General features: G+C 46.1%; 1 long non-coding RNA gene across 2 annotated transcripts in view; it reads right to left on the reverse strand.

The window, feature by feature from the left end:
* LOC123787670 (uncharacterized) overlaps window positions 1–2846 on the reverse strand; it is a 65439-nt gene extending 62593 nt beyond the window's left edge. For both annotated transcript variants that reach the window (XR_006778304.2, XR_015723366.1), the window contains exon 1: window positions 2731–2846. This is a non-coding gene — a long non-coding RNA (uncharacterized LOC123787670). The remainder of the gene's footprint in view (window positions 1–2730) is intronic.
* Window positions 2847–6000: the final 3154 nt, after the last annotated feature.

Consider the following 6000-nt stretch of genomic DNA (forward strand, 5'->3'; position numbering starts at 1 on the left):
ACCCAGCAAGTACGTGGCAATTGCTTTCCATTTCTCTGTTTATTCTATTAAACCAAGAGCTGGCAAACTTCTTCTGTGAAGGACAGAAAATAAATATTTTAGGCTTTGTAAGAAAATATAATGATAGAAATACAATAATCGACTACAAGGTTTTGTAATACAGGTCTACTAGTAAAAAAAAATGGAATAGAAGAATAACATTTTATTTAATTATGGTTGAAAGCTAATGTTCCCCACGATCCAACTAATTGTAAAGGTTCATCTGATAAAAGATTCTTAGCTCGCAGGTCATAGTTCGCCAACCTCTGTCCTAGGCTATGCTGCTTGTCTGTGATTTGGCTTTTTCTTTGTGTTTGAGTGAAATTAACATCCTTCTTAATTAAGTCATAATTGGGTTCCAGCTTATTGAAGTTATATGGTACTAAAGTACCATTGAGGAAAACTCCTTAGCCACTCCTTTGAAATGCATTATCTTGTCTTACTTCAGTACCTAACTGTTGGTAAAGCCTGTCTTCTTGTGTTTAAATCGCAAGAAGGTAGGTTGCATTGTGACTGCGGCTTTCATAATTAACCATGTGTTAATATTTCATGCGGCTGACCAATTTAGAAATCAGTGCAAGTGAAGACGGTAATTGGCCTATGTCAGGGCTATTTTTTTTTTTCTCAAATAAAAACAGGCTATGCTATTTAAAGATAGAGAAATAAATAGCCAAAGAGTTAAAAGAATAGAAAGTGGTTGCTTTTGGGGGAGCAGGGAATGGGGAGAGAAGCTGGGGACTCCTTTCTTTAAAAAAATAACAAAGCTTGTAGAACTATTTGACTTTTAAAACTACATACATGTATAATTTTGATAAAAATACAAGAAAGAAAACCAGAGGCACGTTAAAGCCCCTTCTAGAAAAGGCTTCTTGAATACTTTCCTCCATCCTCCCAGCTGAGGTTAGGGTCCCTCTTCTCTGCTCCCCACAGCATCCCGTGCTCCATTCCATCAGAGCACCTAACACACTGTACTGTAATTATGTTCCTCTGTCTCCTTCTTGGAGCCATGAGCTCCTTGCATGGCTGGGCTATGTATTATTCATTTCAGCAACGAGATTTTATAATATTTAAAAAGCTAGTCATTAAAGTGAAGTGAAACTGATTAACAAACACCGTTCAGTCTAGGCAAATTAACATCACAATGAGATACCAAACAAAAAGACCAAACCAGTGTTGCTGAGGATATGGAGAAATTGGCAGCTTCCTACATTTACCAATGCAGTCTTAAATGGTGCAGCCACTTTGGAAAAGAGTCTGGAAGTTTCAAAAAAAAAAGTGAAACATACAGTTGCCATCTAATGCAGAAATTCCACTCGTGAAGCAGGGCACGAGGGAACCTGGTCCTTGCCTTCTCTAGTGGGGAGACAGAGAATGAATTCAAGCTTACGGGCAGTGTGTGAAGTGTTAGGATAGAAATGGGCTAAGAGTGCCGGGGAAGCAGCAGCCAAAGGCAGTGAAGTCGAAAGAGTTGAAAACATATGTCCACACAAATGTTCCCAATTATTGGATTACTCTTAATAACCAAAAAAATGAAAGCCACCCAAATGGATCAACAGACGTGGTATTTGCATAAAGCGGTAGACCCAAACCAGGGAACATGACTCAGCTACAGAAAGGAATGACACACTGACCCCTGCTACGACATACAAGCCACGGGACAACACCGTGCTAAGTGAAAGAAGCCAGTCACGAAAGACCACCTAGCAGTGTGGGATTCCATTCCTGTGCACCAGAACAAGCAACTATATAGAGACAGAAGACGGATAAATGGTTGTTTAGGGCTAGAGGTCCGAGGAGAGATTAGCTGAAATTTTATGGGGATTTGCGTGGGCGGCGGGGGGGGGTGAATGGGGACCAAAGTACTCTCAAACCAGATGGCAGTGATGGGCGCACAACTCCGCCAATTTACTAAAAATAACTGGGCGCTTAAAATGAGTGAACGTTATAGGAAGCAAAGTGTAAGGCTCTTTTTAAAATCCCTCCATCTCTCCCATTACTTAGTTTCTCTCCAAATTAACCTCCCCCCTGCCCCAGCGGGACTACCCGCGTTACAGGGCCTGGTGAGAATGGTGGGGAACGAAGTTTCTGACGCATTCCTGTCGGTTGGGGCTGAGGGTTGTGCGGACAGACACATCAAAGTCAGCATCTGCGTGTGTGTGTGACACCGTGAGATGTCTTGAGGTGTACGAGGCATTTCCGGCTGGGCGATCCAAGTGTGTCGTCTGGACCATCCGTGGCCGCTCTGCCCCGCTAAGTGGGGGGTGTGCCTAAGGCCCCTACTCCACGTAAGAAACGTAGTCGGTTAAGACATTCACTTCTTGCCACTCTCAAGCCCTGTCCACAACCAAGTGAATGTTCCATTAGGGCATATCCGTGAAAATGGTCATTTGGGGGTGGGGGTGGGGGGTAATTTGGTCAGTGCTTACTGGGCAAGGGGTCCTGCCAGAACAGCCAAATGATCCAAACCCCCACGGCAACCCCCGCTCCCCGCGCGCGGCGCACTCCCACGGGGTCCCCTTGGGAACAGCACGTCCCTCCACGGGGACGACGGGAGGTGACAGCCCCTCTCCGAGCTAGGGGAAAGCCTGGCACCGAGTCCCCCCTCCTCTGCCTTGCGGGAAGGGCGAAAAGTGCCACAAAGCCAGAGTGCGGTGTCTCTTCCCGGGGGCTCCGGGTGCCCGCGAAACTCACGCGGCTGCTCCGCAGGGTCGCCGGGAGGTTACAGGTCGGGGAGCCCGGACTTGAGTCGCTGTCGCCGACGCAGACCCACCGCGCGGCCGGCGCAGAGCCAAAGGAGAAGGCGAGGGTGGGGGGTGGGGGGAAGCAGGCGAGCGCACCAGCAGCTGGTGGGGGCCGCCTGGCGGACCCCAGGACCCCACGCGCCGCTCCCCGGTCACGTGGCCGCCGCCCCTCGGCGCCCGGCGCCGGTGTCGCAGCGCCCCCTGGCAGCCAGCGGCGGGCACGGCGGCAGTACGGGCGCGGGCCGGGCTGGCTTCCGGTGCACCCGGGGGCGCAGGTGAGGCCTCTGCAGGAGGGCGGGGCGGGGCGGCCAGGGGAGCCCACCCAGACCCAAACTGGGGGCGCCCGCGGCCTTTGCCTTCCACCCTGGCCTCCTTCTCCCCGGGGACCCCAAAGAGCGCCGAACGGGCCAATAAATATTTTGCACCGGGACACCCGTTCCCTTCTGCAAAAGGGGAACAGAACAAGGCAGTTTTGTTGGACGTGGGTTGTTCTTGATGGGCCTGAAAAAAGAGTAGTTTTAGGTGCGTGGATGTGAGCTAATTATGACCTCCCTGGGCGTCAGTTTCTTCCTTTATAAAATAGGGATAATAATAGCGCCTACTTGACAAGGTGTTTGTGAGGATTAAATAAAATAATCCATCCGTTAAAAATAAGACAGCTAGCGCAAAATGGAGGCGCTCATGCTAAGCTCGGGGTCACCAAACCCAGACCTAATATTGGTTTCCACCTTTCCCAGAAATGGAGTCCTAAAGCAGTCAATCAGGAATCACCAGGTCCGTACTAACGAAGTAACATAAAGGAAAGTGATTTCATCCCAACCAATTCACTTTTTGCTAGTATCTTCCTTGTTCCTACTCCCTTCAGTATACAAAAGTCTTTCATCTTATGCAGCATCTCTGAGCTTCTTTCTGTCTGCTAGGTGGAATGTTGCCCAATTCATGAATCCTTAAATAAAGCCGATAACATCTTTAAAATGGACTCAGTTGAATTTTGTTTTTTAACACACCTAACGGGTATAGCGGACTAGTTAAAGCTAGTTATATAATGTTTCTCAGGGCTTACTTAGCAAACTACCTAAGAGTAGGGGTCATCTTTTCTCGGGATTCAGGGAAACAAAAGGATTTTGACGCCACAAAATAAACACATACCTAAGGTGAATTATTCATAAAAACGTTAAGTATATGAGAATGAAAATAGTCTGTTGCCACACTTAGCCTGGACGCTGAGAAATAAAACCACACCTTACTGTCTACATACACAGGACTTTGCTAGTCCCCTGTCTTCGCTTGCACTGCTTTTCCCAGACTCTCCTGTCCAGGCAAAAGTTTCTCCATTACAGGTACTTCTCCAAAGTCCCATCAGCTCTTCAATGGAAAGCATCAACGGTTTGCCCCCTAAAATCCTCCCCTTTCCTCAAAATTCTCCCCTTGCTGCTTCCACCAATCCTAGACTGTTGGCATCATGACCCATATCCAACCTAATCCAGTCTCCGTGTTGAAAGACTCTGTGCCTTAAATCAAAACCTTCATTTCTAAGGGCGCCTGGGTAGCGCAGTCATTAAGTGTCTGCCTTCGGCTCAGGGCGTGATCCTGGCGTTTCGGGATCGAGTCCCACATCGGGCTCCTCCTCTGGGAGCCTGCTTCTTCCTCTCCCTCTCCCCTGCTGTGTTCCCTCTCTCACTGGCTGTCTCTCTGTCACATAAATAAATAAAATCTAAAAAAAAAAAAACAAACCTTCATTTCTAGATAAAGTCCGACCTTTCCTTTCCTCCCTGAAACGCTGCCAAAACCTCGAGAGGTGGGTGTCTCCCATGCTGAGGTAAGGAATACATTCAGCCTTGTCAAATCAATAGGTGTGTCGGTGATATTTGGGGAGTTCAGCATTTGAAGGCCCCACAGAGATCCGGTGGCGGCTGAGACCTCATCACTATAGTTCAAAACCTTCAACTTGAAATGAGTGTCTTCCTCTGAGGCCTCTTAAACTTCCTGCTTGGGACTCTCTGACTGCAAAAGTGGGTTTTGTAGGTTTCACATTGGTTAAAGTCTGATCCCTTTGAGCTCCCAGTTGCTAAGGACACTAGTCCTGTGGTCCACACGTCACCCCCAATGAGAAGCCATTCCTGACCCCCTGGACTGTAGGGCCCTCTGTGTTCCAACTGTCCCCGGCTCATCCTCGCCATGGCTCTCACTACAAGAGTCCATAAGGGTAAGCCTAGTGGGGCCAAAGTCCCCTGCATTGTAATTGTAAGGTCACCCAGTGATGTGGCTGGGACCTGGGTGATTTTATGGTGATCTCTTTCTCTCCGCAGGCATCATGCCCACCGTGCTGTAGCTGAACTTGAGTTCTCTTCTTCCATTCAAATCTTCTCATTGAGTGCCCAAAAGAGTTTTAACATTTTCTTCTGAATCTTTCCGATTTTATATTAATGTCCCTCATTATTTTCAGACGTTTCCACCAATTCTCTTGCTTTTCCTGTGAAAACAATCATACTTATTACAATTAATGCTCAGGATTTGTTGACCAGTAACAACTGTGTTTATTTCTTGTAGGCTTTTTTGTATGTTTTTATACTTGCTTAGACTTTACCCACCCCTTTACTCCTCTTTTTAGAAATGATCTTCCATTTCTGCTCTTGAAATGACAACACTTTTCATTAGAAAAAGAACAAAAAATGATAGCTGTGTATGTGTAAAACTCTAGAGAGCACAACCTCAATAAAGTAAATTGTATGTGTATCTGTGTTCACATGCAGAGTTAGAAAAACATTTTAAAAGAAATATGCCAAAAGGTTCAGTGCTTACCTATGGCTGTTCTTGCTCTTTCTGTGTACTTTTATACCTATTTAAATATTAACCATACAAAATCTTTTACATAGCTTTGTGCCATTCTGTACATTCTACTTTTATAACAACTCTAAAATTATTTAATAAATAAAATAGTTGTACAAAACATTCTGGCAGGCAGGAAGGAAAAAGTGTGTATGTGGTCTCTTTTAAGTGTCAGCTATCAACGATACCAAAGAGATTCTATTTTCAATGATGTTTTCTTGAGCTAAAATAGATCTTGGTTCATCCAAGATATTTAAAATCAACCTTCATCAGGGCACCTGGCTGGCTCAGTCAGAAGAGCACGCGACTCTTGATCTGGGGGGCGTGAGTTTGAGCCCCACGTTGGGTGTAGAGATTACTAAAAAAAAAAAAAAAACTAAATCAATTTAAA

Source organism: Ursus americanus, chromosome X (assembly GCF_024610735.1).
Source record: "Ursus americanus isolate L20-20 chromosome X, mUrsAme1.1.p, whole genome shotgun sequence".
NCBI lineage: Eukaryota > Metazoa > Chordata > Mammalia > Carnivora > Ursidae > Ursus > Ursus americanus.